The sequence below is a fragment of the Triticum urartu genome, chromosome 4 (assembly GCF_003073215.2).
Source record: "Triticum urartu cultivar G1812 chromosome 4, Tu2.1, whole genome shotgun sequence".
Taxonomy (NCBI): domain Eukaryota; kingdom Viridiplantae; phylum Streptophyta; class Magnoliopsida; order Poales; family Poaceae; genus Triticum; species Triticum urartu.
In genome coordinates, this window is record NC_053025.1 from 181891542 (window position 1) to 181901800 (window position 10259).

The window sequence follows — 10259 nt, forward strand, 5'->3', positions numbered from 1 at the left end:
AAGTCGTCCTGTTACCGAAGATCATGGCTATTCGAATAGATTAACTTCCCTGCAGGGGTGCACCACATAACCCAACACGCTCGATCCCATTTGGCCGGACACACTTTCCTGGGTCATGCCCGGCCTCGGAAGATCAACACGTCGCAGCCCTACCTAGGCACAATAGAGAGGTCAGCACGCCGGTCTAAATTCTATGGCGCAGGGGTCTGGGCCCATCGCCCATTGCACAACTGCACGTTGCGAGGGCGGCCGGAAGCAGACCTAGCCTAGCAGGCGTTCCAGTCCAATCCAGCACGCGCCGCTCAGTCGCTGACGTCACGAAGGCTTCGGCTGATACCATGACGTCGAGTGCCCATAACTGTCCCCGCGTAGATGGTTAGTGCGTATAAGCCAGTGGCCAGACTCAGATCAAATACCAAGATCTCGTTAAACGTGTTATCTTGAAATAACCGCGAATGCCGACCAGGGCCTGGCCCACCTCTCTCCTAGGTGGTCTCAACCTACCCTGTCGCTCCGCCACAAAGATCCACTCAGAGGGCCGTCGGGACAAACGTCCTTTCGGACCCAATCCGTGAATCACTCGCGGGTAGTCCTACGAGCCGACCCGTCTTTAGTCACCACAAATATCATATATTATGTATATAAGTATATACCCGTGACCACCTCCCGAGTGATCACGGCCCGATAGTATAGCATGGTAGACGGACAAGAATGTAGGGCCACCGATGGCAAACTAGCATCATATACTAAGCATTAGGATTGCAGGTAAGGTATCAACAGTTGTAGCAACAATGACAGGCCATGCATCAGAATAGGATTAACGGGAAGCAGTAACAAGCTACACTACTCTAATGCAAGCAGTATAGAGAAGAGCAGGCGATATCTGGTGATCAAGGGGGGGCTTGTCTGGTTGCTCTGGCAAGAGAGGGGGGTCGTCAACACCGTAGTCAAACTGGGTAGTAGCGGCGTCGGTCTCGGTGTCTAGCGAGAGAAAAGGGGGAAGAAACAATAAATATTAAGCAAAAAGATGCCTAGCGATGCATGACATGACAAGTATCGGTGCTAGGGTGCCTAACGCGGTACGAGGTGGTACTGGTGAAGGGGGAAAACATCCGGGAAAGTATTCCCGGTGTTTCGCGTTTTCGGACAGATGAACCAGAGGGGGAAAGTTGCGTGTTTGCTATGCTAGGGGTGTGCGGTGGATGAACGGGGCGTATCCCGAATCGTCTCGTCGTTCTGAGCAACTTTCATGTACAAAGTTTTTTCATCGGAGTTATGGTTAATTTTCTATGATTTTCTAAAGTTTTAAGTATTTTCTGAAATTTCTGGATTTATTATATTTAGTTTAATCTGAATTGACCAAGTCAATTTGACTAGTCAAAAGGGGATGTGTGGCCCACATGTCATATACTATTTTCCTAAACAAATAAATAAACCTAACTTATCTAAATAAGGACCCACATGTCATCTACTACTACTAATTAAATACTAGTACTAGCTAAACAGCAAAAATAATCCTAAAACTAATCTATCTAATTAAATTACACCTAAACTAGTTTGGGGCAGCCCCACACACGGCCACACACACGCTGTACACACATCACACACACCTACAGAACACACACAACGCACACACTCACGCACACACATCACACGCCACACTTGCACGGGCGCTCGGCCATGGCAAACACGAACACACACAGCACGCACACACCATGCACGGCCATGTACCTGGCCAGCCGTAGTAGTGAGCGACCGCAGCATAGCAGCTAGGAGCGGCCGTGAGCAGCGGCTAGACAAGCAGCAGCGCAGAGTAGCAGGAGAGCAAGAGCAGCAAGTAGCGGCATGAGCAGAAGAGCAGCAGCAGCAACAAGCTGATGCAGCGCACGGGAGCAGGCGAGCAGGCGCCGCGCGGCAGCAGCTACGATGGTGGTGAAGCTCCTAGATATCCTCCTGCGCGCCGGGGAGGACAGTGGCCGCGGAATCGACGAGGGCCCGACGATGAAGTTTCGGTTTTATGCAAGGGAGTAAGAAACAACGCAAGGGGGGAAATGACTGAGGGCTAGGGTTTGTCCGCAGCGTGGGGGTTCTTATCTACCATGGTGAACCATGGGATGGCCGACACGGTGGCAACGGCGGCCATGGTGGCGTTGATGTGCGCCATGCACACTGCCTACTGTACGTGAGGATGAAGCAGACTAGAGGTGGGCTGGGTTGCTACTATTCCTAATGGGCTTAAGTGCACAGGAGCTTTTAGATTTTATTCATTTTCATTTCTGTTATCACCTTTTCTTCTGTTTTGTATTTTTTTAGCCACTATTTGGCTTTTGTAAAATATTCAACTGGTCACGTTATTACCATTGCAATATATAGCACTCCCACAAAAAGTTTGAGAGGCAATTGGGAAGTTTTGGAAATTTAAATAATTTAGAAAAGCATTTAAATTACTATCTTGGCCCTCTTTTAATTGTTTAGGGCAATTAGATAGTTAAAAAAATGGGTTTCATCATGAAAAATATTCCGGGATTATTTGCCACACCTTGAACATTTTAGCTTCAACATTTGAAAACTTTTACCATTTGACTCCATTTTAAATTTGAACATCGAGTGGGTTTGAATCATCGCGAGTTTAACAACATAAATAATGGTGACGTGGCGTCATTAGTAGAGAGTTACTATAGCTTAATTATCCGGGCGTCACAATTCTCCTCCACTACAAGAAATCTCGTCCCGAGATTTAAGAGGTGGAACAAGGGGGAAAGGTTCGGTTACGAAATTCTAACGGATCTTCTTGGTCTTGGTTCCGCCTCTCGAAGAGGTCGATCCCTTACATCGTTGTCTTCATTTCTTTGCTTCAAGTCATCATGATGAAGCCAACATCCTTTCTTTGGAAATTCTGTTGTACTTACGAATAGGTAAGGGGCTGCCCTACAACGATAGAATGGTATAAGGGGAAATCATCTGGGGTTATCCCAGGGAATGAACACATGAGCATCTCTCGAGTTGAACAAACGACACACATCGAGAGCCAAGTAAGAAGGTACCATAAGAAGTTTCAAGCGGATAGACAATCATCCAATGTGTGGAACGGAGTGTGAAAAGTGGTTCAGAGCAACGAGAATAAGTATTGCGTCTGATACCAGAATAGATCGTCTCTCGGAAGGTGGCTCAGGATTTTCATACGAAGCCAAGCGTGAGGAATAACTTTAGAAATAGGGTTGTACAGGAGAGTCAAGTTTCGATACTGTGGAACTGTGGGTTATGGGCCCACCATGTGGGTTAAAAGTTGGAAGGGCGGAGATGTCTTGCGTGATCATGTAAGCAAGGCATGTAAGAGGATAGCCTGTCATTTATGTCGGCAACAACATTGGTACCAAGGGCGAGGGACAAAGAGAACCATTTTCCTGCTCGTTGAACGAGGCGGACTAATAGGCAAAGTTCTCGTCCATCGGTGGCTACCGGATTGTCATCAACAATAGTAACAGGGTCTTGCTGACAGAATTGTACAACGAGGTGTTTACATAAGCAGGAGAATATTACTTCTTAGATCATATAGATCACAAGAAAAGGTTAAACCAACCAATGGAAAGGAAAATATGATTATCAGATTAAACAGAACAATGAAAAGGAAAATGTGTTAAAACACATATTCTAGGGGTATATCCTTCCCAAGGACAAGCAGAGCATGATATCCAAGACCGGATAGAAGGTAGAAAACCATTTAGGTAAGGGGAGAGGAATTTCATGACGTTACCCATACAGCGGTGTTTGAATAATTGATATGAAAATTTAGCATTGTGCTTCAATTGTTCTTAAGGATGTTCTAAGTACCACGGTCATGCTTCGGGATAGCCATGACATGGATTGCATGCAAAGGTCAGACTTTGTATTCACAAAGGATCCATCAGGAACAACTTATAGACTAAGTCTTACAATTTCCTTATGGAAGAATGGTTAACCTTGCTATAAAGGATACTAAAGCAATCGGTCCTCCGGCTAGGTGTGCTAGGCATGACATCACCTTACCGGGCATATAAGATCAATGTTATAACTATTGGACATATGTTCGAACCATCATATCTGACCGAGATTCAGATCTAATTGGTGTCAAGATACCTCAGACTCGGGATGCCTGAGTAGAAGAGGTGCAACACAATTGATGAGGTGACATTGTAAGATTCTCGAGAAATGAACTATGGAAGCGAGTCCCGAAACAAGAGTACATCATTAAATCAAGGAGAGGTTGAGGAGGTGGCTGATGGACTCAGCAACAATTCATCGAGATTAACAAAAGATGATTTCCACAATTATGTGAACAAGGAGATAACATTTGTCAAATCAAAATGGTATAATGATGTATGCTCGAGGAAAAACACACACACTTAAACATTGGTTGAAAGTTGCACCCGAAATATGGGTTGGGTTGCATGACCAATGTCAGAATGGTGATTCAATAATCAATGGTCTAAGAGTGAATGGCCGACCATTAACTTCAAAGCACTATGGTTGCCAGCAGGGCAGAATCCAAACAGCACCGATTCAATCAACACGAGGACTAAGAAAGAATGGTGATGGTGAGAAGTATCACTATACCAAGAATTCATAAGAGGTGGAGTAATCCTCATGACATTCTTGACATAAAATATGGTAATACTCCAAGGTAAAGAAGAACAAATGATGGATAGAAAGGAACTCAAGGTATAACACAGAACACAAACAGGGAAGGCAATAAAGTTGTCGATGACAACAAAAATCATCGAGGGCAAGGATGGTATTTCTCATCATGAATTCAATTGATGTCCTGGAAGGAGTCAAAATGTTGATGATGATCACGACAATTTGTTGTCGAGAGGATCCACGAAGAAGCAATTGAATAGCGACTGCATCAAGCAAAAGGACAAATGCGACAAAAGATTATTGGAGCCACGGATATGATACAAACTCGAAATCAAGCTTACTGTTTTTATGGAGAAATTATATGAGGAGGGAGATCGACGTAAGGTTAGCTCATCATCGAAAATTGTGCTCCGGAAAGGAGGACCAAGTAGCACAGTTAAAATCATCACGATAAAGATATAGCCAAGAAGGCTAGGAATGACATGATCGGGTACAAACTTGTAAGTAAAGGAGATTACTTAGGGTTGTTGAACTGTAATGCAGGCTCGTTTCAGTTATCGCTGTCCTTGAATGTTTAAAATCTCGGAGCCCGTGAAAATTGGGATCAGTGAGGATGTAGTACTTGATGAATAACTCATAAGAGGTTATGTAGTTCCGTAATAATCTCGAGATACCAGGGGGTAATACTCGACAACAGATCAAAGTAGGGTTGGGCTGGGGTATTGCTATGCAGAAGACAAGTGCTTAAACTTGCATAGGAAATGGTATTTAAAGGAGAACATGGTCGGAACCATGATTGCAAAAGGTCAGATCCCAGATATAAGATGAACTTATACTGAGGGAATAATTAATTTAACAGAAGCTTTAATGATAAGATCTACATCGTGTCCATGGGCATGAACATAGGGTTCAAGGTCGACTCCCACTTGTTCAACGCATAACGTTTCATTCACCTCTCGTATTTCAAAAATGACATTACTTGTTGAAAGTTTTTACCTGGTGCAATACCAGATAAGTATGCCCCGTGAAATCTTTTGGGTTCACATAGTTTTAGAGAAGGTATAGGTTCAACCCATAGGGGCATCTTAGGAACATATACCACAAACTTCGAGCAAATAACTCAAGCTCGGAAGTAGAGCATGGTTGACAAAGGAGATGATACCAATTGCCAAAGGCATTATGTATCAGGGAGGATTCACAAGGCGGTAAAAAATGAAGGACACTGTCAAATAATAATCCAATAAAGGATCTAACGGTCCATATCAAAGCTGATGTGAGCATCGACACACAATCAGATAAAGAAACAATGCAAATGCATCTGATTATAAAACACCCGAATAATTTGATGCTTAGATAACAAAGGAATTATGATTTCCAAAACAAAGGATCAGAAGGAGACGCTCTGATTAAGAATGGATAAGTTGAACAGACTTAGGGGTACAACCGACGGCAATTTGATTGGTCGAGAACCAACTCATGTTTAAAATGGCGTTTGAGCCGGAAGGATGAATCCTAGGATCTGGTTGAGGATTGCGAGCATTCGCACTCATTGAATCAATGGGCTCAAAATGATAGTGGCAAGGGATTCCAATAAGATTACGAGACTTATGGGATTAACCATAATGCAAGCAAACAAGAATTTCAAGAGCAATAGGCTGCTTAGGATTTCCAGAGGATCGAATGGTATTTTCGAAGACTTTTGTGAAACATATGAACAACTGGGAATGAGCGGATACTCGATAAGTGTGAGGATTTATCCGTAAGGGTATTCACGTGACAAAGAACTGCAAGTCGGTAGGCACCAAGTTTTCTCGGAACAATAGAGAGTATTTCAGGGTATCTGGTAATAATAAGATCATCGGGGGATGATTGTAAGAATGACAAATGTACGTGGTCATCCATAGGGGTCTATCGATCGAAGTGAATTGCAAAAGCGACGGGCACAAGACCCAGAGAGAACATCAAAGAGTATCTTCGAAATCTTCTGGGGCACTAAGCAATCATCTGGAGTAAGGGGCTCTCCGGGTGGGAGTAGTTACGAGAACCTAGAGTCAGAGTTAGCAAAATCATTTAATCCGAATAGAAGAGAGATCAGAATCCCAGAGTATAGACGAGGAGTAAAAGATCCTAATACCACCCAATGGCGACGTGGGCCCATGGGCCGCACAGCCATGTTAGTAAAAGTTTTGCAAAGTCTAGACATGACTTCGGCCAAGGAGTGTGGAAGGGGGATTCCTACAGGCAGTCGGCTCTGATACCAACTTGTGACGCCCCCGATTCGACCGTACACTAATCATACACGTAAACGTGTATGATCAAGATCATGGACTCACGGAAAGATATCACAACACAACTCTACAAATAAAATAAGTCATACAAGCATTATATTACAAGCCAGGGGCCTCGAGGGCTCGAATACAAGAGCTCGATCATAGACAGTCAGCGGAAGCAACAATATCTGAGTACAGACATAAGTTATACAAGTTTGCCTTAAGAAGGCTAGCACAAACTGGGATAAAGATCGATAGAGGCGCAGGCCTCCTGCCTGGGATCCTCCTAAACTACTCCTGGTCGTCGTCAGCGGGCTGCACGTAGTAGTAGGCACCTCCCGAGTAGTAGTAGTCATCATCGACAGTGGCGTCTGGCTCCTGGGCTCCAACGTCTGGTCGCAGCAATCGAGTCTAGAAAGGGGGAAAAGAGGGAGCAAAGCAACCGTGAGTACTCATCCAAAGTACTCGCAAGCAAGGAGCTACACTACATATGTATGCATTGGTATCAAATGGAATAAGGGTATCATAGGTGGACTGAACTGCAGAATGCCGGAATAAAAGGGGGATAGCTAGTCCTATCGAAGACTACGCTTCTGGTAACCTCCATCTTGCAGCAAGAGAAGAGAGTAGATGGTAAGTTCACCAAGTAGCATCGTGTAGCATAATCCTAACCGATGAGCCTCCCCTCATCGCCCTGTGAGAGAGCGATCACCGGTTGTATCTGGCATTTGGAAGGCTGTGTTTTATTAAGTATCCGGTTCTAGTTGTCATAAGGTCAAGGTAAAACTCCAAGTCATCCTGTTACCGAAGATCACGGCTATTCGAATAGATTAACTTCCCTGCAGGGGTGCACCACATAACCCAACACGCTCGATCCCATTTGGCCGGACACACTTTCCTGGGTCATGCCCAGCCTTGGAAGATCAACACGTCGCAGCCCTACCTAGGCACAACAGAGAGGTCAGCATGCCGGTATAAATCCTATGGCGCAGGGGTCTGGGCCCATCGCCCATTGCACACCTGCACGTTGCGAGGGCGGCCAGAAGCAGACCTAGCCTAGCAGGCATTCCAGTCCAATCCGGCGCGCGCCGTTCAGTCGCTGATGTCACGAAGGCTTCGGCTGATACCACGACGTCGAGTGCCCATAACTGTCCCCGCGTAGATGGTTAGTGCGTATAGGCCAGTGGCCAGACTCAGATCAAATACCAAGATCTCAGTAAACGTGTTATCTTGAAATAACCGCGAACACCGACCAGGGCTAGGCCCAGCTCTTTCCTAGGTGGTCTCAACCTACCATGTCGCTCCGCCACAAAGATCCACCTAGAGGGCCATCGGGACAAACGTCCTTTCGGACGCAATCCGTGAATCACTCGCGGGTACTCCTATGAGCGGACCCGTCTTTAGTCACCACAAATATCATATATTATGTATATAAGTATATACACGTGACCACCTCCCGAGTGATCACGACCCGATAGTATAGCATGGCAGACGGACAAGAATGCAGGGCCACTGATGGCAAACTAGCATCATATACTAAGCATTAGGGTTGCAGGTAAGGTATCAACAGTTGTAGCAACAATGACAGGCTATGCATCAGAATAGGATTAACGAGAAGCAGTAACATGCTACACTACTCTAATGCAAGCAGTATAGAGAAGAGGAGGCGATATCTGGTGATCAAGGGGGGGGGGCTTGCCTGGTTGCTCTGACAAGAGAGAGGGGTCGTCAACACCGTAGTCGAACTGGGTAGCAGCGGCGTCGGTCTCGGTGTCTAGCGAGAGAAGAGGGGGAAGAAACAATAAATATTAAGCAAACAGATGCCTAGCGATGCATGACATGACAAGTATCGGTGGTAGGGTGCCATAACGCGGTACGAGGTGGTACCGGTGAAGCGGGGAAACATCCGGGAAAGTATTCCCGGTGTTTCGCGTTTTCGGACAGATGAATCAAAGGGGGAAAGTTGCGTGTTTGCTATGCTAGGGGTGTGCGGTGGATGAACGGGCTACGTATCCGGAATCGTCTCGTCGTTCTGAGCAACTTTCATGTACAAAGTTTTTTCATCGTAGTTACGGTTAATTTTCTATGATTTCCCAAAGTTTTAAGTATTTTTTGAAATTTCTGGATTTATTATATTTAGTTTAATCCGAATTGACCAAGTCAATTTGACTAGTTAAAAGGGAATGTGTGGCCCACATGTCATATAGTATTTTCGTAAACAAATAAATAAACCTAACTTATCTAAATAAGGACCTGCATGTCATCTATTACTACTAATTAAATACTAGTACTAGCTAAACAGCAAAAATAATCCTAAAACTAATTTATCTAATTAAATTAGACCTAAACTAATTTGGGGCAGCTCCACACACGCTGTACACACATCACACACACCTACAGAACACACACAACGCACACACTCACCCACACACATCACACGCCACACTTGCACGGGGCGCTCGGCCATGGCAAACACGAACACACACAGCACACACACACCACGCACGGCCATGTACCTGGCCAACCGTAGTAGTGAGCGACCGCAGCAGAGTGGCTAGGAGCGGCCGTGAGCAGCGGCTAGACAAGCAGCAGCGCAGAGTAGCAGGAGAGCAAGAGCAGCAAGTAGCGGCATGAGCAGAAGAGCAGCAGCAGCAGCAACAGGCCGATGCAGCGCACGGGAGCAGGCGAGCGGGCGCCGCGGGGCAGCAGCATCGTGAACGGGCGCGGCGAGTGGACGCGGGGCGCGGCCAGGGAGTGCCCCCGAGGCGGCCAGGAACCGCGTGAGCGCGACCACAGCGGTGAGCGCGAGTATCGGCCATGGCGAGGTAGGGCACGACGCGGTTGGTCGTCTACGTGCGGTCAGGGGCTTAGGCCGGAGCAGCACATGCATGCGGGCGCGACCATGGGCACGGACGGGCCAAACTCCGGCCATGGTGACTGGTCCTTGGAGGGCGACGCCTATAAAAACAGATCGAGGGCTAAAAGTAGGGGAATCGGGAGATGAGCTCACCGTGAAGCTCTTGGACGTGGTTAGGAGGCGTGGGGACGCCCAGGCGCGGCGAATCTGACGACGAATGACGGCAGCCGTGGCGGGGAAGGCGACCCGATGGCGAGGATACAAGGCATCCTAGCTTGTTTCACTGGTCAGGGACGAAGGAGACGACAGTGGTGAAGCTCCTAGACATCCTCCCGCACGCCGGGCAGGACAGTGGCCGCGGAATCGACGAGGGCCCGACGATGAAGTTTCGGTTTTATGCAAGGGAGTAAGAAACAACGCAAGGGGGGAAATGACTGAGGGCTAGGGTTTGTCCGTGGTGTGGGGGTTCTTATCTACCATGGCGAACCATGGGATGGCCGACACGGCGGCAACGG